The sequence below is a fragment of the Coenobita brevimanus genome, chromosome 20 (genome assembly GCF_032717465.1).
Source record: "Coenobita brevimanus isolate Jiangsu-jjx chromosome 20, ASM3271746v2, whole genome shotgun sequence".
NCBI classification, from domain to species: Eukaryota; Metazoa; Arthropoda; class Malacostraca; order Decapoda; family Coenobitidae; genus Coenobita; species Coenobita brevimanus.
This window is the reverse complement of record NC_136973.1, coordinates 18,823,384-18,846,689: the sequence shown is the minus strand read 5'-3', so window position 1 is coordinate 18,846,689 and position 23,306 is coordinate 18,823,384. Positions and strand designations below refer to the sequence as shown.

The following is a 23,306-nucleotide window of genomic DNA, read 5'->3' as shown; positions in this document are numbered from 1 at the left end:
CTCTAACGTATGGACGTTGCTGGAAGGACACAAGTCAAAAGTGAGAGCAGTGGAAATGAGTTATTTAACCCCTACACCGCGGGCTTGTTTACCAATGACTTGCGTGTGCCGTGGGGTTATTTGGGCTCCGACAGACTCTCAAAAAATATTTGCCAAAAATCAGTTATTAGTCCTAGAATAATAAAATTACATATGCTTATGGCACATACCTTCAGCTTTCTCCTGGAATGATTGTTGAGCCTTCGTCGGTTACCGTAGGACTTGTGGAGACCTTTGAAGTAGGGTAACGAAGTCTCCACTTTACACTTCCCGACAACCCGTAATATGATTACCACAGCCAGATACAAACACTATAAACACTATTCTACAATTTTCAAGTAGTTTGGGATCCATACTAAAAAAAAAAAAAACACTGTGAAAGCAATGGAAATTACGAGCGCGTCTGATCGTTGCACTGGCACTAGTTCGCTTTTGTTACTCTGTCATTTATTATTCATAAAACCCCTCACACTTTATATTTCTATTACTATATAACACTTATATATATCTACAGTCTTTATCCATAAGTTTCCTTCAGTAGTATTAGTTTATTGTCACTGTAGGGATTCAATTTCTTTCAGTAAAATACGTAGCATTCACTTTCTCGTCCTGTATACTGGCATTGAGAGTGAATGTCACTTTCATCTTCACTCTCATAACTCATAGCATTCAGACATGCTAGAGTGAAACTTTCACTTTCATTACTCCTAGGGTATATACTCGTATTCTTATAATACTACTCATTTACATTTCTATTTACGTTCTCTATTTTATTTACGTTATTTACATTTCTATTTTATATACACTGTGTTGTGCACTGTCACTTGAAATAACTTATAAAACTATTTTCCATTGTTCACGTATATTTACATTCATTACTTTCACTTGCTGTTTACACATTATTTACACATTATTTACAATTCCACTTGCACTGTTTTACTCAATAGAAAGATCGTAGTCACTCTTTTATCAATTGTCAGCCCTTTACCTCTTTCCACACGAGGTTTAGTAGGGGGTAAAGGTCACAGAGCCATTTGCATGGGGGTGAAAAAAGACCTTGAAGTCAGCAAGAAGAAACATACGTCCCCTCACTTCGGAAGATGAGAGTAAACTGATAACGCAGGGCCAGCCTGGAGGCCTGTTTAGGGGTTATTCAGAGTTACCAATACTGGTTCTTGAAACAGCTAAGTCTAGCACTGATATGATTGGCAGGAAATCTAGACAATACATTATAAATTTGGTAGTTCCAGGTGAATGTAAATATCACTTAGGCTTCTCCCTTCCCTCCTTACATGTATATTTATTACAAAAATAGATTAGAGGCCTACTTAGGAGATATATAATCAGAGCTACCAATGTTAAATCTTGAAACAGCTTTGTGTAGCACTGATATGATTGGCAGGAAATCTAGACAATACATTATAAATTAGGTAGTTCCAGGTGAATGTAAATATCACTTAGGCTTCTCCCTTCCCTCCTTACATGTATATTTATTACGAAAATAGATTATACGGCATATTTCAAGGGGAAAAAAACAGCGAAAATTAGCGAACGAGTGCACGTGAGGTGTTGTCAGGTGATAATTAGCCAATTCCAGGTGTATGGCACTCTCACTTACCTTATTTCTTTCTTGTATATATTATTTGGTATAAGAATACGACATAGGGCTTATTTCAATGGATGAAATCAGTGAAAAATTCCAGGGAAGATTTACTTAGCGTAGCATGGCCGGGCAGGCGAGAGGATAGGGTAATGGAGGGGGGGTAGGGAGGGGAGTCAAGAACGGGGAGAAATGGCTAAATTGTCAACAATGGATGGGAGTACAGATGAGATTAGGAGTGCTGACTAGTGTTGGACATTGGCAGTACTGATAGATGATACAAGCCCCCACTTGGAAGCCCGGTTGAATTCAAAATAACACAGAATCACAAAAGCGATGCCCCGCGGTATGATCCCTTGCTCCCAAGCATCACGAAAGTGACGCCCCGCGGTTAAGGGGTTAACCTTTACACCGTGGGCATGTTTCCCAATATTTTGCGTCTCCCGCGGGGTTATTCAGGCTCTGACAGACTCTCAAAAAATATTTGCCAAAAATCAGTTATTAGTCCTAGAATATCAAAATTATATATGCATATGGCACATACCTTCAGCTTTCTCCTGGGATGTTTGTTGAGCCTTCGTCAATTACCGTAGGGCTTGTGGAGACCTCTGAAGTTGGGTAACGAAGTCTCCACTTTACACTTCCCGACAACCCGTAATATGATTACCACAGCCAGATATTAACACTATAAACACTACTCTATGATTATCAAGTATGTTTAGGAACCATACTCCAAATAAAAACCACTGTGAAAGCAATGAAAATTACGAGCGTGTATGACCTTCCCACTTGCGCTAGTTCGCTGTTGGTATTCTGTCATTTGTTATTCATAAAACCCCTCACACTTTATATTTCTATTACTATATAACACATATATATATCTACAGTCTTTATCCATAAGTTTCCTTCAGTAGTATTAGTTTATTGTCACTGTAGGGATTCAATTTCTTTCAGTAAAATACGTAGCATTCACTTTCTTGTCCTGTATACTAGCATTGAGAGTGAATGTCACTTTTACCTTCACTCTCATAACTCATAGTATTCAGACATGCTAGAGTGAAACTTTCACTTTCATTACTCCTAGGGTATATACTCGTATTCTTATAATACAGTAATCACTCTAATATCCGGACGCCCAATAACCGAACATCCCCACTAACCGAACCTTATCGTCCTGGGATCAAACATTCCCAAAATGGTCCGAAAATCCAAAAAAATTGGAAAAAAAACCGATTTTTTGCCGTCCGTAATTTGAACTTGCCGCGCGCGCCGCGTGAGAGCATTGTTTTGGTTCGTCATTCCTCCGACGTCCGATAGAGCGCCGCTGCATCCTCCCCACTTCCCGCCTGTCTCTCACCGCGACTGGACCTGCGCTCTTCGTAATGGCTGCCCACGTGCTCGCTTTTGTGGTGGTGCCGTACTTGCTGCAAGGCCTCCTGCTGCTCTCTGCCCTACTCTTAGTGTGTGTGATGATGGCCCCGCCTCCTGAGAAAAGGAAGAGAGTGGTGTTGACTCTGGAGAAGAAACGGGAGATATTGGAGAAGGTTGATGCGGGTTGGTCTTCCTCTCGCATTCTCCGCGAGTTCAACCTGGCCCGGTCGACTTTGTTTGATATCAAGCGTTCCCGAGACAAGCTCATGCAGTACACGGCTGACTTCTCGTCGAGAAGCAAACGCAACGTGGAGAGGAAGGTTATGTTTACTCCCAAGTATGCAGAGATCGACCGCTCCACGTTGATTTGGTATCGACAGCAACGTGCAGCTGGTGTGATGGTACGTGGAACGGAGCTGAAGGCTGCTGCTGAGAAGTTTGCAAGGCTTCACGACGCCCTAGACTTCAAGGCATCCGAGGGTTGGCTCTTCGCGTTCAAGTTGCGACATGGCCTTACTAACCGTAAAGCACATGGCGAAGCATTGGACGCTAACGAGGATGGAGTGGACGAGTTTCGGCACAAGGTGAAAGGCTTGATCGACAGGGAGGGCCTCACTCTCGGTCAAGTCTATAACGCTGACGAAACTGGCCTATTCTATCGCTCGGTGCCAACGAACACTCTCGCCGATGAGACGGAGAAGCGTGTACCTGGCCGCAAGCTTTCTAAGGAACGGATATCTGCTTTGTGTTGTGCCAATGCTAACGGCATGCACCGGCTTAAGCCCGTTATTGTTGGCCGTGCAAAGCAGCCTCGGTGCCTTCGTGGGGTGATGGATGTCCTTCCTGTCGTATGGTACCATTCTTTGAAAGCATGGTTCACAGCTGTGATTTTCAAAGACTGGTTTCACCATCACTTCGTCAAGGAGGTCATACATTACCAGACGAAGACACTGGGAATTCCTCGCGACCAGGTAAAGGCTCTCCTTCTCCTCGACAATGCACCTGCCCACCCGTGCGACAAGGACTTGGTTGCTGAGAATGGCCGTATTAGGTGCATGTTTCTGCCACCTAATACGACTGCTCTCATTCAACCAATGGACCAAGGAGTGATCGTGGCAACAAAGCGCCTGTACCGTCGGAAGTTCCTGGACGAGGTGATGGTGGTTCTCGAGGACGAGGACGAGCGCAGGGAAGGACGTGACACTCGAGGCAAGCGGACTTTGGAAAACCTTCGCCGCTACAACATCAAGTCTGCGCTGTACAACTGGGCTAGTGCATGGAAGGAAGTCCCTGTGAAAACTCTTGAAAATGGTTGGTCTCGTCTGCTTCTCGGAACAGATGTGGAGTACGATTTCCTAGGGTTTGACGTGGATGACTTCCATGCACGGCTACGTACGCACGGCGACGATGTTGATGTGGACGATGTTCGTGAGTGGTTGGACGACGACGAGGGCGATCCTGGGTATCAGACGTTGTCTGATATCGAGATCGCGTCTTCGGTTGCTGGTGTCAGTCCCGAACTTGAAGATTCCGACGACGAAGGCGATGATGATGCAGACTCCGCCCAGCAGGACACTACTCCAGCCATCCCCAAGCTGAGCGCACTCCGGGAACATCTAGAGTTCGTCCTAGACTACCTGGAACACCCGGACTGCGACAGGGAGATGGGGCCCTTGGGACTCGTGGAGGAAGTGCGTGCTTTCCGGCAGCGCATCATCAATCGCCAGAATCGTCGGTCCTTGCGTCAGTCAACGATTGACAGTTTTTTCAGGCCCGTGACCCCCGCTGTGCCAAGCCCTGGTTCCACTCCGTTGCCTCCCCAAGACAGGCCCTCATGCTCCGAGCCACAGCCCAGCACATCAGCTACAGTGGAGTCACCGCTCGACGTGAGTTTGCGGCTGTCTTCAGAGTCTTCTGTAGTCGGTACGCCATCACCACTACCCACCGATGCACCCCTTGGACGCCTGCCAGTGATACTCTCGGGCTCTGACAGTGAATAAACAGCAAGAACTTCTCCACTAGACCACACGGGAATTTTGAGTGTTGTGCAGTGAAAAAAACGGTGTGTTGTGTTAAGGTTTTCAAGTTGGGAGAAAAGACTAAGTAGAAAAGAAATTTAACGTAACTAACCTTCTTTGTTTTGGCTTTGGAAACTTAAAAAAACTTGGGAAAAGTTAATGTGCAACACTTAAATTTAATGGAACATTATTTGGACTAAAGTGAACACTGTGAAAAGAACGGACTTCTGTGTGTTAGTGACTAAGTTCAGTGCAAGACTTCAGGAAGAGTGTAGTGCAAGTGCTTCAGGAAATCGTTCTTACTGTCAGAGTCCGAGAGGAGGCGGTTATTCATCGAGGTGGCCAGGGACTTGCTGTAAGTAGCCAAAATGTTTCATGTTGTACTATTTTCCATACTATATTTACCAGAATGTTTCATATTGTATTTTTTCCCATACTATACTTACCAGAAAGTGTCATACTGTACTTCTTTCCATACTAAACTTACCTCATGCATGTGCAGTAGGAATGTGTTTTTCAGAGTTCGGTTAGGTTCGGTTAGGTTAGGTTCGGTTAGAGTCCATAAGTACCAGAATGTTTATTAATGTATGAACATACTTCTAAACCCACATTTTATGTGTCTATTGCATTTATTTCAGTCATTTATGTGCCTTATTGGTGTGATTTGGGTGTTAAATAGGTGCTATGCATGTCCGGAGGGAGTTGTATAGGTGTTTCTCTGTGTTAGGGTCCGTAAGTACAAGTCCATAAGCTGGGGCCCAATATCCGGACAAAACCAATATCCGAACCTACCGATGGCTCTATTGATCCGGATATTGGAGTGATTACTGTACTACTCATTTACATTTCTATTTACGTTCTCTATTTTATTTACGTTATTTACATTTCTATTTTATTTACACTGTGTTATGCACTGTCACTTGAAGTAACTTATAAGACTATTTTCCACTGTTCACGTATATTTACATTCATTACTTTCACTTGCTGTTTTACACATTATTTACACATTATTTACAATTCCACTTGCACTGTTTTACTCAATAGAAAGATCATAGTCACTCTTTTATCAATTGTCAGCCCTTTACCTCTTTCCACACGAGGTTTAGTAGGGGGTAAAGGTCACAGGGCCCTTTGCATGGGGGTGAAAAATGCCTGAAGTTAGCAAGAGCAAACAGACGTACCTTCACATTGGAAGATGAGAGTGAACTGATAAGGGTGGGCCGGGATGGTGGCCTACCTAGGGAAATGCATTACTGCCAACGTTAGCTTCTTGACAGCAGCTAATATATAGCGGTGAAATGATTGGCAGGAAATCTAGACAATACATTATAAATTAGGTAGTTCCAGGTGAATGTAAATATCACTTAGGCTTCTCCCTTCCCTCCTTATATGTATATTTATTACGAAAATAGATTATACGGCATATTTCAAGGGGAAATAAACAGCGAAAATTAGCGAACGAGTGCACGTGAGGTGTTGTCAGGTGATATTTAGCCAATTCCAGGTGTATGGCACTCTCACTTACCTTATTTCTTTCTTGTATATATTGTTTGGTATAAGAATAGGGCATAGGGCTTATTTCAATGGATGAAATCAGTGAAAAATTCCAGGGAAGATTTACTTAGCGTAGCACGGCCGGGCAGGCGAGAGGATAGGGTAATGGAGGGGGGGTAGGGAGGGGAGTCAAGAACGGGGAGAAATGGCTAAATTGTCAACAACGGATGGGAGTACAGATGAGATTAGGAGTGCTGACTAGTGTTGGACATTGGCAGTACTGATAGATGATACAAGCCACCACTTGAAAACCCGGGTGAATTCAAAATAACACAGAATCACAAAAGTTATGCCCAGCGGTATGATCCCTTGCTCCCAAGCGTCACGAAAGTGACGCCCCGCGGTTAAGGGGTTAAGAGGAGCCTGTGGAATCACATGGAGAGACAGGCTGACAAATGAGGATATAAAGGAGCGTTGTGGTGTGGATGTGGATGTGATAGGAAGCTTTAGGAGGAATACACTGAGGTGGTTTGGCCATGTGGAGAGGATGGAGGGTGAAAGACTGACGAAGAGAGTGTATGTGAGTGAGGTGGAGGGGGGAAGAGGGATGGGGAATCCAAGGATGAGATGGAGGGATGGGGTGGAGAGATATATGAGAGAGGGGGGTGTGAGTTGGGAGCAGGGCAGTGAAATGGCGAGGGACAGGGCGACATGGAGGCGATTTGTTTGTGGCCACCCCAAACGGGATTGAGGCATCTGGCAATAGATAGATAGGTAGATCTGAGTGTTGAGTTCTTGTATTAGTTGTATGGTATCTTGTGTATGGGGTGTTGGGGAGTGTTGTAGTAGAGTCCCATTGACTGATGTGGTCTTGAATTTTTGGTGTGAAGTTGGGATTGTGTCTAATTTTGTTGCTTCTAGGGATGTGTCTTTTGTCAGCATTTTGAATAATTGTATTGAAAGTGTGCACAGCGGTGTTGATGTTTGTGATGTGTGTTGTCAGAAATGTACACTATTAGAATCCAGCCCACCGAGAATCCCTCACCTTCAGTACAGATAGTTAATATAGGGCTTGAAGAATTTTGTGAATAATATCAAACATTAATATCCTTGTGAGAATATAATTACTAAAACTGAACAGACAGTTACTTGTTTAGTAGATTTAGATTTTGATAATGTTATTGATGTCGATATTATAGGATTGGACTATTCCTGGTTGCTGCATTTGGCGAATCACGGACTAATCCCATTTCTGTAATTTAAATAAAGCCTTGTATAATATATGTAAATTCACAATATAATGTTAATATGTGAATATATCACTATGTACAGAAATCTGATAAATTACCAATATGCTGGGAATCGAACCAGGGACTCTCAGGTGAGAGCCAGGCAGCATACCACTACACCACCTGGTCGTGGTGTAGTGGTATGCTGCCTGGCTCTCACCTGAGAGTCCCTGGTTCGATTCCCAGCATATTGGTAATTTATCAGATGATTTTTCCTGTGTACAGTACAGGTTTCTCTGTTCATATACAGTAATCCCTCCAATATCCGACGTAATAGAGCCATAAGCAGGTTCGGATAGTGATCCTGTCCGGATATTGGGCCCCAGCTTATGGACTTGTACTTATGGACCCTAACTCAGAAAAACACCTATACAACTCCCTCTGGACATGCATAGCACCTATTTAAGACCCAAATCACAACAATAAGGGACATAAAAGACTGAAATAAATGCAAAAGAAGCATAAAATGAGGTTTTTGAGGTAGGTTCATACAATATTCAACATTCTGGGTACTTACAAGTCCCTGGCTCCTGGACTGGTAGTTATGGACCCTAACCTAGCCTAACTCAGAAAAACACCTTCCTACTGCACATGCATAGCACCTAAGACACAGCATATTCACACCAATAAGGGACATAAAAGAGTGAAATGAGGTGATTGAGGTAAGTATAGTATGGAAAATACAGTAGAGTACAGTATGAAACATTCTGCCTACTTACAGCAAGTCCATGGCCATCTCGATGAATAACCGCCTCCTCTCGGACTCTGACAGTAAGAAGGATTTCCTGAAGCACTTGCAGTACACTGTTCATGAAGTCTTACACTGAACTTAGTCATTCGCACTCAGAAGTCCATTCTTTTCACAGTGCGCACTCTTGTCTAACTTATGCTTCATTGTAACTTAATAAGTGTTGCACTGTGCACTTTAACTCTTTCCACTCTTATAACCATTTTCTAAAGCAAAAACACACAAGTCTATTTATGTTAAATTTAGTTCAAAAATTGTCTTTTCGCTCACAACTGTAAATCCTTAACACAATGCACTGTTTTTTTCACTGCACAACACTGTAAATTCCCGTGTGGTCTAGTGGAGATGTTCTTGGCGTCTATTCACTGTCAGAGTCCGAGAGTATCACTGGCAGGTGACCTAGGGGTGCGTCGCTGGGTCGTGGTGATGGCGTACCCACTGCAGACGACTCTGAAGACAGACGCAAACTCACGTCGAGCGGTGACTCCACCGTGGCTGATGTGCTGGGATGTGGCTTGGAGCATGAGGGCCTGTCTTGGGGAGGCAATGGAGTGGAGCCAGGGCTGGGCACAGCGGGGGTCACGGGCCTGAAAAAACTGTCAATCATTGATTGACGCAAGGAACGACGATTCTGACGATTGATGATGCCCTGCCTGAAAGCATGCACTTCCTCCACAAGTCCCAAGGGCCCCATCTCCCTGTCGCAGTCCGGGTGTTCCAGGTAGTCTAAAATGAACTCTAGGTGTTCCCAGAGTGTGCTCAGCTTGGGGATGGCTGGAGTTGTGTCATGCTGAGAGGAGTCCGCATCATCATCGCCGTCCTCATCGGAATCTTCAAGCTGGGTACTGACACCTGCAACTGAAGATGCAATCTCGATATCAGACAATGTCTGATACCCAGGATCACCCTTGTCGTCATCCAACCACTCACGCACATCGTCCACATCAACATCGTCGCCATGCGTACGTAGACGTGCATGGAAGTCATCCACGTCAAAACCTAGGAAATCGTACTCCACATCCATTCCAAGAAGCAGACGAGACCAACCATTTTCTAGAGTCTTGACAGGGATTTCCTTCCATGCACTGGCCCAGTTGTAGATTGCAGACTTGATGTTGTAGCGGCGAAGGTTTTCCAAAGTCCGCTGGCCTCGAGTGTCCCGTCCCTCCCTGTGCCCATCCTCGTCCTCGAGAACAACCATTGCCTCATCCAGGAACTTCCTTCGGTACAGCCTCTTCGTTGCCACGATCACTCCTTGATCCATTGGTTGGATGAGAGCAGTCGTATTAGGTGGCAGAAATATGCACCTAATCCGGCCATTCTCAGCCACCAAGTCCTTGTTGCATGGGTGGGCAGGTGCATTGTCGAGGAGAAGGAGGGCCTTTAACTGGTCACGTGGGATGCCCAGTGTTTCCGTCTGGTAATGTATGACCTCCTTGATGAAATGGCAGTGGAACCAGTCTTTGAAGATCTGGGCTGTAAACCATGCCTTCAAAGAATGGTACCAGACGACAGGAAGGACATCCATCACCCCACGAAGACACCGAGGCTGCTTTGCACGGCCAATAATAACAGGCTTAAGCTGGTGCATGCCGTTAGCATTGGCACAACACAAAGCTGATATCCGTTCCTTGGAGACCTTGCGGCCAGGTACACGCTTCTCCGTCTCCTTGGCTAGAGTGTTCGTTGGCAAAGAGCGATAGAATAAACCAGTTTCGTCAGCGTTATAGACTTGACCGAGAGTGAGGCCCTCCCTGTCGATCAAGCCCTTCACCTTGTGCCGAAACTCGTCAACTCCATCCTCGTTAGCATCCAAAGCTTCACCATGATCTTTACGGTTGGTAAGGCCATGCCGTAACTTAAACGCGGAGAGCCAACCCTCGGATGCCTTGAAGTCTAGGGCATCGTGAAGCCTGGCGAACTTCTCAGCAGCAGCCTTCAGTTCCGTACCACATACTATCACACCAGCAGCACGTTGCTGTCGATACCAAATCAGTGTGGAGTGGTCGACTTCAGCAAACTTGGGAGTAAACATCACCTTCCTCTCCACGTTGCGTTTGCTTCTCGATGAGAAGTCAGCCGTGTACTGCATGAGTTTGTCTCGGGATCTCTTAATATTAAACAAAGTAGATCGGGCCAGGTTGAACTCGCGGAGGATGCGGGAAGAAGACCATCCCGCATCTACTTTCTCCATTATCTCCCATTTCTTCTCCAGAGTCAACACCACTCTCTTCCTCTTCTCAGGCGGCGGGGCCATCATCACACACACGAAAGAGAGGCACGAGAGCAGCAGGAGTGCCTGCAGCAGGTAAGGCACCACCACAAAAGCGAGCACATGGGCAGCCATGACGACGAGCGTGCACTTCCGATGAAAGACAGGCGGAAAGTGGGGAGGATGCAGGGGCGCTCTAGCGGACGTCAGAGGAATGATGCGCCACAACAAAGCTGTCCCGCGCCCCGCGCGTTAAGTTCAAATTACGGGCGGGGAAATTTTTTTTTTTTTTTCTATTTTTTTGCGGTTTTTGGACCATTTTGTGGATATTGGATCCTGGGAAGATTATGTCCGGTTAGTGGGGATGTTCGGATATTGGGCGTTCGGATATTGGAGGGATTACTTATAGATTAACCTGCCCCGTACCGACCACTTTATAACCCAACCCACCCCCAATACCCGAAAACTTTTCAATTTTTTTGGTGGGGGGCTCAAACCTCCGCTTTTAGTGAGAAATAATGGAAAATCACCAAGAAAGTGGTTTCCTAGGCATTTAAATGGTCGGGACAGGTAAGCCTCCGCGCACTTGGGGCTCGTACCTATGGAGGCGCGGTGCAGCTCCCGCATTTTCTGTGGTGGGGTAACTATTCCAAACCACCCATGGTACAAAGTACAGTAATACATTTATTTAGTCAAAATTTACAGGTACTACAATAATACAGTAGAAGTCCGATTTTTCGGCATCTATGGGACCAGGCAAGTGCCGAAATATCAAAATTGCCGAATTATCGAAAACCCTACCCACTCAGTACCTTATATGTTTCGGTGAACACTATCATCATTACTCATATCATTACAAATGTGTTTGGAGAGAGTACTGTATACTCTTTGATACTGTACAATACTGTAATGAATACAGTACTATACAGTACATGAATATGAAAAATAAAGAAATTAGTGAACATACTGTATATAAATGTAATGGTATAGTAGGCCTACAAGTTCACATGCACTTACCTAAACTTATAGTAGGTTCCTTATTTACATATGTACAATAGAAGGGGTTGATTGGAGTCTGCTACTGCTGGAAGAAGTCCCCAGCACACTCGAATAGTAATTTCAGAGGTATTTCGGTACGAAGTTCACAAAGCACACAGAAGAATCAAGAGAAGTCGGCAGCAGCACGGCAACAACTCGGAAGAATGGCGAAACAGATTCTCTTTCCCATGCTAGACTCACTACATGTTTGTCCTCTCTTTATGCTATAGGAGAAAGAGCTAGCCTCTGAGCTTCATGGCAGTGGTAGACTCGTTCCATCACTTTCACTATCTCACTCACTAAGGCGGGTAAAGGCGGTAGCTAGCTGGCGAGCCTCATGGAGAATTTCAAGACTGACGAAAAAAATCGGAGAATCTGCCGAACGATCGGAGATTTTCGTAAATGGGACTATTTCTCAAAACTGCCGAAATGTCAGATTTGCCGGGGAATTGGATGCCGAAATATTGGACTTTTACTGTATATTGGTTTTCAAAGAAAAATATAGGCGATATAAGCGTAGGTTCATTATTGTAACACCTGAGAATTGCCGAGTTTTGGCACAGTTGACTCCCTGAGACTGTTGTTTCAACTCACATTCTATTTCCCAAGTTACATTATACTTTTCAACAATCATTATACCATGTTTAACTTTCTATAACACTTTATCAAATATTGACAGGCTTTACTATTATATTGAGCGTAATATCGCATATTGACATGCCTTACTATTATATTGACCATGATATTCTCGCAAGCACACAGTATTACATTTTTATTTTCAACTTCAGGTATAGTTTTCCACAGAGATTATACCAATTTTCAACTTCTAAAACCAATACCACGTTGAGTACACCACTTCCCGTCCGATCAGCGAAGTTAAGCAACGTTGGGTCTGGTTAGTACTTGGATGGGTGACCGCCTGGGAACACCAGATGCTGTTGGCATCCCTACGTGTCAAGTGGGGTTGGTGGAGGATTAGTGCCCCTCCCTGTAAAACAATTAACTCTAAGCCCTTGGCCACCCCATCTGGGATACATGGCGTCTGGCAATGAATGAATGAAAAAAACTGTTTTCACATATATACCTGACTTAGTATTATACTGTGCGTGATATTCTTACAAACGCAGTATTGCATTCTGTTTTCCAACTTTCATTATACTTTTCCACCAAGATTATTATCATTTTCCAACCTTCTGTAATTGTTTTCACTTATGTATATGACTTAGTATCATAGTGAGGATGATAGTCTCGCAAGCACGCAGTATCACATATTGAATGACCTTACCTAGAGTATATACACCATTATCAGTAATGTTGTAGTGTATGGAACTCCTTGAAACAGGGCTCAAGGCACAAGCTGACATTGCTATCGACACACTCGTATCTTGTGTCTCGTCTGCCTGTGCTTGCTCTGATTTTGGAGCTGCTGCACACATGACAGCGGCGCTGTGGTCTGGGGCGGTTTTGTGAAGGGGGGATGGTGCTGAGGAAGTGGCGTCCTGTGAGGCATAGAGGCATCTGGGCGGCAGTGGCGATGCGGGTGCGGGGGTGGGACCTTTCCTCCGCGTATTTCCCAATGATCTCTCGGGACAGCTCCCTTACAAACCCCTTGAAGGTCTCGGAGGTTCCTGTAGTCAAGGCGTGGAGGTAGTGGCAATTGAGGACCGTGATGTCGAGCAGTTGGAAGAAGAGTTTCTTGTACCACTTCATCATGGTCCTGGCACACTCCACACTGGAATCATGGAATCAGACTGGTCCACCTGCCTTCTTCATGTTGTACTCCACTACTGACTCCGGTTTCCAGACGTGAGCCCTCCTCTGGCCGGTGTTCTCCAAGGAGTCTGTGCAATGCATCAGGGGGCGGTGTACCGTCGACAGGAGGGAAACTTCTCTCTTATAGTTCCATACAGTGGCGAGGATGTGGTTTGTCTTGAAGAAAACCACCTCATTCCTGTCGAGTTTCCTCCCGATTCTAACCATATGACGGCGGTTTCTTTTCATAGTGCCACAGACTCCGGTGTCATGTTGGTGGAGGTACCGAGTAAGAAGACGGCTTGTGTACCAGTTGTCCAGGTACAAGACGTGACCACGATGAAGGTACTCCTCTATCATGGTCTTCACCATGACCCCAGAGAGTCCCATACTCCGATCATCTGTTATGTCTGTCTGTGCAGCAGTGTACAAGACTATGTCTTGCACATAACCAGTTTTACAGTCACACATAACAAAGATCTTGAACCCAAAACGGTGTCTTTTGCTGGGTATACACTGGCGAAAGGAAATATTGCCCCTCCACAGCACAAGACTCTCGTCTATGATGAGGGCTCTGTAAGGATAGAATGACGAGCGTAACGTTTCCTGTAGGTGATCAAAAACAATTCTAATTCTCCTCATTTTATCTATGTTATTTGCATTTGCAGGGTCATCTGCATCATAAAAGTGGAGGTGGCTCAGAATGTATTGAAACCTATTCCAACTCATAACTTTGCCAAAGAAAGGTGTGTAAGTAATCGGGTCAGTAGACCAGTAAGCCGGAATTTGTCCTTTCCATACAATACCCATCAACAGAACCAAGGCCAAAAATAGGAACATCTCACCTACTGTTACTGGGTAATCATAGCGCTGTGAGTGCCTGCTCGTCGTCCCCTCACGCTCACTTTCACTGCGCATCCTCCTGGCGAAGGTGTTTGTCTGCTCCACTATATGCTCCACAAACGGCACAGAGAAGTAAAGGTGGAAGAAATCCACCCTGGTGGAGCCTTGATGGATGTGTGGAGCAGTGCAGCCAGACCGCCACTCCTCTGTGAAGGGGTGAATCGTGCGTTCAAAATCACTACCATCCTCCCAGAACCACAACACATGACCATCTCCAGCCTCGTCACCCTCATCGCCTTCGTCGGCGTGTGGAGGAGAAGGTGGTGGGGGTGGTTGGGGAGGTGGACAATGGCACCCTTCCCCATTCATGCTCCCTTTACCTTTCCCTTTTCCTTTCCCCTTCCCCTTCCCTTTCATCCCTTTTCCCACATCATGGGACTGTGGGGAGGGAGAGTGGGAATAATGCGGGGCGAAAGATGTACTTGAGACTGGCTCTACCTCACCACCCCACCGCCCAGGTGCACCACGTGGGAGTGTGGGAGCCCCTCCCTTCCTACCCACACCACTTTCATTTTCACTTTCCCTACCACTTCTCACTCCTGCCCCTACACTGCCATCTTCCCCAGACAAAACAATAGGCCTATACCTCACACGCCCCTCACTCCTTCTGTTCCACGTGGCGAGATCCACTTTGACCCCAGCTACGTGAGAACACCACGTTCACCTGCTCTGTCCTCGTCCTCATCCTCATCCGTCCCTTCGTGCACAGGATGGAGAGAGGTGCGTGCACGTCCACGTGGTCTTGCCAGGCCTTCCTTTGCCTTACGATAAGTCACACATTGCCGCATCCTAGGTGACGGTATCTCCTCATCACTACTGCTGGTCTCCTCAGATAAAACATAATCTTTATCGAGGACATTATCATCGAGTGGTGAATCACTGTCCCCAGTGAATGCATCAGCTGGGTAGGCATCCAGGATGGCTTGAATCCCTCGTCAGAGAGACCTCGTCGCGCTATGTCTGTCCTGGGTCACTGCTACAAGGTGAGTGGACGAGTCACAGGTGAGCGTGGGTCACGCGGGGTCGGGGAATGTCCCCGTCTGGTAGCGGCTAGAGGAAGGTGTCATGCGTCTACGTACCAAAAATCATGTAGAAATATGAAAAATGTGCAAACGGTGGGCCTTGCAATTGCAAAACGTACACCGTACGTCAGGGTGACTGAGTGTGAAAAAAACTCCCGATGTGCATCGTACATCGGGGGGGTGGGGCGGGTTAATTTAAAGTTTAAGATATTTATCTTTGTCTATTGGATATTATGCAGCTTAATGATACAGCATTATTAATAGGGTTTACATTGTACTGACCACCTAGATTTCTCTCTCTTAACCCAAACTTAACCCTCAATTGGCCAGCCGAGAAGAAAAGAATGAAGTTATACTTAACTATAAGATTCCGTTGATTTATATACGGTGGTTAAATCACTAGGGTGTGGCGATGTGTGCCTTTAACCCCGTCTAGTTTGGTACTAATTCTATGCTGTGCATTTCTTACTTCTCGTCGAGTTTGACTCTTCAGTATGAAATGGTTGTTGTGTCAAACTCTTATTTGAAACAGTTATATTTCTTAGTTCTGAGTTCTACATGGCTACTGTATATTAAAGTGTTGAATTGAGTATTCAAAGCTTCAGCAGCTCGATCACAGGAGTTATATTTTTACAAGTTATGGTTCATATTAATTTATATCTCCACAGAATGGGAAATTATTTCCTTTCCTTTTATTAGGAGTAGCATTTGAAAACTTCAAACCTAATAACCCTAAATATGTACAAGTTTACCTTTGAAATAAACAGATAGGAGGAATTTGACTTAAAGCAACCCTTCACTGAACTGTCATCATAATTCGACAGGTGTACTGTTTAATGTTTCAAAGTGTTGTTCTGTTTCACTTGTGAAGTCCTCCCAGTTGGTTCTCTTATAATTAGTGCATGTATGTTTGGACATGTGGAGAGGATGGAGAATGAAAGACTGACTAAGAGGGTGTATGTAGGTGAGGTGGAGGGAGGGAGAGGGAGGGGTAGACCGAGGATGAGGTGGAGGGATGGAGTTGAGAGGTATATGAGGGAGGGGGGGGTGAGTTGGGGGGAGGGGAGTCAAATGGTGGGTGACAGAGTGACTTGGAGGCGTTTTGTCTGCGGCCACCCTTTGCGGGATTAGGGCGTCGGGCTATAGATAGATAGATAGATGTCTGTGCCAGTATGGATCAGTTGGGTCAAGGATTGTGTGGGTAAAGTTGAAAGTTGGAATACAAATGTGGGCGATTGTGTGTGTGTATGCGCCAACGCAAGATCGTGCTAGAAGAGTGAGAGAAGAGTTCTGGACAAATGTAGAAGTGTGCATGGAAAAGTTTGGAAGGAATGAGAGAGTGTTTTTGATTGGTGATATGAATGGTAAAGTTGGGAATGTGAAGGTGGATGGAATAGTTGGTGAGTGGGGTGTGCCTGCTGAGATAGATGAGAATGGGAGTGCGTTAGTGGACATTTGTGCTGGGAGGGGGTTGGTGATAGCCAATACCCTCTTCAGGCATAAAATGATTCACAGGTATACATGGCGAGTGATGAGAAGGGTGGGTGGTGAACTGAATGAAAGGAAGGCAATGATTGATTATCTGTGTGTGGATGAAAGGATGCGAAGATGTGTAATGGATGCAAGAGTGTATAGAGGTTGGGGGAGTGGACTTTCTGACCACTACTTGGTGTTGGCCAGAATTAAAGTACAAGAAAGTTGGAGGAATAGAAGAAGGGAAAGACGAGAGGAAGGAGTAGTTGCAAGGAGAGTGGAAAGGTTACAGGAGGATGAGAAAAAGGCAGAGTATAAGAGAGAAGTGGAGGAACGATTGGGCAAATATGAATTGAAGCAGATGGGAGTCGTGGAAGGTGTGTGTAGAATATTTACAGAAGAAATATGTGCAGCATGTGATGTGGTGTATGGAAGGAAGAGAAGATGGAGGGGGGTGCAAGGAACAGCGTGGTGGTCTGAAGAGGTGAAACAGGCTGTGGCACAAAAGAAGAAAGCATACAATGAATGGATGAGAAATAGGGGCGTGGAAGAGGTTGAGAGGCAGAAGAGAGAGTTATATGTACAAAGGAAGAGAGAGGTGAAACGATTAGTAAAAGAGAGTAAGAAGAGAGTGGATGAGGAATTTGGAAGAAATTTGAGTGTAAAGTGGAGGGACTGTAAGAAAATGTTCTGGAGAGAGGTGAAAAGAGTAAGACAGGGTGGAAGTGAAGTTAGCAGGGGAGTGAAAGATAAAAATGGTAGATTACTAGTGGAGAAGGGAGAAAAAGTGAGCAGATGGAGAGAACACTTTAAGGAATTGTTGAACGTAGAGGATGGAAGTAATGCGAGTATAAGTGGCTGGGGAATGGCTGGGAGAAGGAGGGAGGTGAGAAGACAGGAAGAAATCAGTAGGATAGAAGTTGTGGAAGCAATGAAGAAAGTTAAATCGGGGAAAGCCCCAGGAATTGATGGAGTATGTGGTGAAATGCTGAAGCATGGGGGAGAGATAGTAGTAGAATGGATGTGGAAGATGTGCAGATTGGCCTGGGAGGAAGGTAGAGTCCCGGAGGATTGGAAGTCAGGTATAATTATTCCCTTGTACAAAGGAAAAGGGGAAAAAGAAGTGTGTGTTAACCATAGGGGCATTTGTCTTCTTAGTATAATAGGAAAAGTGTATGGTAGGATACTTACTGACAGAGTTAGAGAAAGAACAGAGAAATTGGTTGGAGAAGAACAGGGAGGCTTTAGGAAGGGAAGAGGTTGTGTAGATCAGATATTCATTCTCAGATCATTAGTGGAAATGTTTCTAGAGAAGGGAAAGAAGTTGTATGCGGCATTCATGGATTTGGAGAAAGCATATGACAGGGTGGATAGACAAGGATTGTGGAAAGTGTTAAGAATATATGGAGTAGATGGAAAGTTGTTGAATGCTGTGAAGAGTATGTACAATGGTGCGAAGGCTGCAGTGCGTGTGGATGGTGAACTAAGTGAATTTTTCTCTTTGAAGGTTGGGTTGAAACAGGGATGTGTCATGTCTCCATGGTTGTTCAATCTGTACATGGATGGGGTAATAAAAGAGGTACAAGGTAGGGTAGTGGATGTTGGAGTGGCCCTGGTGAGAGAGGATAGTGTTTGGAAACTCCCTGTACTGTTGTTTGCAGATGATACTGTGTTGTTGAGTGAAGACGAAGGGGAGCTGCAAGGCTTGGTGGATGAGTTTGGGAGAGTGTGTAAGAAACGGAATCTAAAGGTGAATGTAGGGAAGAGTAAAGTGATGGTCTTTGAGAGAGGTGAAGTCAGTGAATGTACAGCGAGGTTGGATGATGAGGAATTGGAAAATGTGAGTACGTTTAAGTACTTGGGTAGTGTGATGAGTAAGGATGGAGGTTTGGAGGGTGAAGTGCTTGAAAGGGTACAGCAGGGAAGAAAGGTTGCTGGTTCCTTGAAAGCAGTGATAAGAAACAGGGAAGTGAGCATGGAAGTGAAAAAGTTACTACATGACAGTATTGTGATACCAACTCTAACGTACGGAAGTGAAGCTTGGACATTGTTGGAAGGACACAAGTCAAGAGTGAGAGCAGTGGAAATGAGTTATTTAAGAGGAGCCTGTGGAGTCACATGGAGAGACAGGCTGACGAATGAGGATACAAAGGAGCATTGTGGTGTTGATGTGGATGTGATAGGAAGCGTTATGAGGAAGACACTGAGGTGGTTTGGCCATGTGGAGAGGATGGAGGGTGAAAGACTGACGAAGAGAGTGTGAGTGAGGTGGAGGGGGAAAGAGAGAGGGGGAGGCCGAGGATGAGATGGAGGGATGGGGTGGAGAGGTATATGAGAGAGGGGGGTGTGAGCTGGGAGCAGGGGAGTGAAATGGCGGGAGACAGGGCGACTTGGAGGCGATTTGTTTGTGGCCACCCCAAACGGGATTGAGGCGTCTGGCAATAGATAGATAGATAGGTAGATGTCTGTGCCCAGCTGGGATGATTCTGGTTTTGGTAGTGATGATGATTGAGAGGTGGTCAGAGCCAGGGGTTTTGACCACTCTCCAGGATGCTGTGGGGGTGAGGTTTGGGGAGCAAAAGGTGATATCTGGAGATGATGGGAGGAAGAGGGCTTGGTGTGGGGTGTGGACATGTTGATGGAGAGTATTGAGGGGATTGTAATACCAGCTCTTTGACAGTGTCAGGGTTGTTGACATGCCAGGCTGATGCCTTGGCATTGAAATCACCACCCAGGATGATGTTGGGTATGTTAGTGATGTGGTGTATTTGTGGAGAGTAATTGTATGATACTGTGGGGGACAATTGGGGGGGAATGTATGTATTGGCGATTGTTATGTGTGATTTGTTACCAGTGCATATTTTAATTGATTGTGTTTCTGTTGTGGTGTTATGTAGGGGAAGAAGTGACTTTGTGTGTGCACTAGTATCTGAAAAGTTGATGGATTTGTGTACCAGGATGATGAGTCCACTGCTACCACCGTCAGCCCAGTCTTGTCGAATGGTGGTGAAATTATGAAATGTAGGTGTTTTTTGTCTTCTGGGTAGTTTTGTTTCTTGTAAGATGGCAATGTGTATGTTTTGTTGTTTGGTGAATTGTGTGAGTTCTTGTTTTTTGGTGTTTATGCCATCTATATTTATTTGAAGAATGTTTATGTTGTGTGTACAGTGTGTGTTGAGTGCTGCAGCATGGGGGGGAGGTGGGGGTGTGGGTGGAGGGGAAGCGGTAGAAAATGGTTGTGATGGAGGTAAGGGTTGGGGTGAATTAGATTGGGTTGGAATGGGAGGGGTTGGGGGATTGGATGGTGTGGGAAGGTTCGGTGGGTTAGGCTGAGGAGGTTTGGAGGAAGTAGGAGTGGGGTTGGTGGGGGGGTTCGTGGGTGGGGGGAAGGAGCATAAGGAGCAGGTCCAGGTGTTTGTGTAACTATTATTTTCTGGATGCAAGTGTTGTGCAGGTGTAATGGGTCCAGTTTTTGCAGGAATTCCACTGAACTGAACCCTTTATCTGTTGGCTTGAAGTGATAGGTTTTGAGCATGTTGGACATATGTATTTGTTGGCAGGTCCTGGATTGCTCTCAATGTCCCCGGATAGAAGAAGTCTTCGAGAAATGACCACCGGGGAGTCGTTTCTCGGTGTAGAAAAAATGGTGTTGTTGTGTGTGTTGTGTTGAGAGATGTGGTACTTTTTCCGGGAGACCGAAGCCACTCCCAGGTTCTTGGGCCCTATGAGGGGCCGGGGAGGTTTATGGTGGTTTGACCCCCATGCTGTCCTCCTCCTCTGCTTTGACAGCTTTTGGGGGTAGACCCACAGAGAAGTTGCCACTGCTCCAGGTCCAGTTCAGTGGGGTTAGGGAGGGTGTCCTCAACTGTAAAGCCTAAAATGCCCCCAAAACCTCTGTCTCAAACCTGTAGTGGTAATCTATTTGGGAGTATCTCTGCATTGAGTGGCAAGCCAAATGATATCCTGTAAACCAGGAAATCATCTGATATGCTGGATGGTAACCTTATAACCAGCCAACACACGTGTCTTACGTGCCAGCATGTGGGTTGGCGGAGGGTTAGTTCCCCTCCCCGGAAAACAACTACCTAAAAATACAAAGAAGAAGCATCGGACCAGGTCTGACCAACAGGTGATGACTAACTACCGAGCAAAGGACATGGTACGGGGTGTGTTTGGTGGGGTGAGATAGAGATTGTCCAGGTGCTTGATGGTGCAAAAGTAGACATATGTGGTTTAGCTGAGACTAAATGGAGGGTTGATAGAGTGGGAATATGGATGGGGTATATGTGCGGGAATAGGTAAGAATGAGAGAACAAAAGATGGAGTATGTATTGTTGTGTGCAACAGATGGAAGGAGAATACAAAAGAGTATTGTTCAGTTGGTTCAAGGATTGTGTGGATAAGTTTGAGAGTAGGATTACAAATGTGGGAGATTGTGTGTGTGTATTTACCTATTTGTAGTATACAGGAATTGAGCAATGCTCGTGTTGTCCTGTCTCCATATCCACATTTATCAAGTCTACCTTTACACACATGAATGTTTTTCTCATGCACCACCTCTTTGTCTAAGTCGTTCCAAATATTTAAGTATTTACCTAATATACCTAATTGTGATATACACGGAATGTACTATGCTCGTGGGTTTCCGTCGCTGTTTCTCAATAAGTCAAATTTAGCTTTAAACTCGTTTAAGTTTTTAGACTGGACGATCTCTTTGTCCAGGCTATTCCATAAGTCTATACTTCTGTAAGGAAAGCTATATTTCTTGATATCCTTCAAGCAGCTTGACTTTTTCAATTTCATTCCGTGTCCTCTTGTTGCTGTCTTATCCCATACAAACAGATCTTCTTTGTCAATTTTTTCTGCTCCCACCATGGTCCTGAACACTGCAATCATGTCTCCCCTCTTTCTCCTTTCCTCTAAGGAAGGCAAATCCAGTTTTTCCAGCCTGTCTCTGTATGACAGGTCTGTCAGACTGGGGACCATCTTGGTTGCTGTTCTTTGTATTCTCTCAATCTTGTTTATATCTTTCTTTTTGTGTGGGCACCACACTACTGCTGCATATTCTAACCTGGGGCGGATCATTGCCACTATCAATTTTTTCATCATCTCCTCATCCATATAATGAAATGCTACTCTTATGTTAGTCAAGAGTTTATAAGTCTCTCCAACTATCTTGTTAATGTGCTTTTCTGGTGACAAACTATCTTGGACCAGCACTCCCAAATCTTTCTCTTCTCTCCTTTTTGTGATTAATTCATTACCCAACAAATAATTCAGTGATGGCCTTCTGGTACTTTTACCCATTTCCAATATTTTACATTTCTTTACATTAAATTTCATTTCCCACGTCCGGCTCCAATTGTTTATCATATCCAAATCCTCCTGCAGTATTTTACAATCCTCCTCAACCTCTACTTTCCTCAAGATCTTTACATCATCAGCAAACAGACTTGCATAACTGTTCACTCCATCTACCATATCATTTACGTAAATCAGGAACATTACTGGCACCAACACCGAGCCTTGAGGGACTCCACTTGTTACTTCGCTCCATCCAGACATCCTAGCCTTTATTACTGTCCTCATTTGTCTGTCTCTCAAAAAGTCTCTCATCCATTCCAGAAGTTTCCCTTTTAGTCCTCCTATATATTCTAGTTTCCACATTAGTCTCTTATGAGGTACCTTGTCAAAGTCCTTCTCTAAGTCTAAGTACACACAATCCACCCAACCATCTCTCTCCTGTACCACGTCAATCGCTCTTGAGTAAAAGCTCAACAAGTTAGAAACACATGACCTTCCACTTCTGAATCCAAACTAACATTCAACCAAAATATTCATCTCTTCCAGATATTTTATCCATCTGTCTTTCAGGATTCTCTCACACAATTTTGCGACCCTGCTGGTTAGAGACACTGGTCTATAATTCAGGGGTTCTTCCCTGTTTCCTCCCTTGTAAATTGGTACCACATTTGCCCTCTTCCATTCTTGTGGCACTTTCCCCTCTTCCAGTGAGCATACGATTAAACTGTGACTTTTATCCGCCAGTTGTTCTCTGCATTCCTTCAGTACCCAATTAGAAATTCCATCAGGTCCTGGGGCTTTCCTTACATCTTGAGTTTCCAGTAATTTATACACTTCCTGTACCTCCACTTTTATATCTTTTATCACTGGAACATTCCTAATCACTCCCTCCCCTTCCACAAGCTCCTTTTCTTTAGTGAAAACTGACTGGAAACGTTTGTTCATTATTTCTGCTTGCATAGCCGCATCCTTAAAGACCTCTCTTCTACTTTCAGTTTGGTGATTCCTTCCTTTTGTTTCAGTTTGCCATTAACAAATCTATA

General features: G+C 44.9%; 1 pseudogene; it reads left to right on the top strand.

The window, feature by feature from the left end:
* Positions 1-12,634: 12,634 nt before the first annotated feature.
* On the top strand, positions 12,635-12,753 carry LOC145392009 (5S ribosomal RNA; annotated as a pseudogene).
* The last annotated feature ends 10,553 nt before the right edge of the window (positions 12,754-23,306 follow it).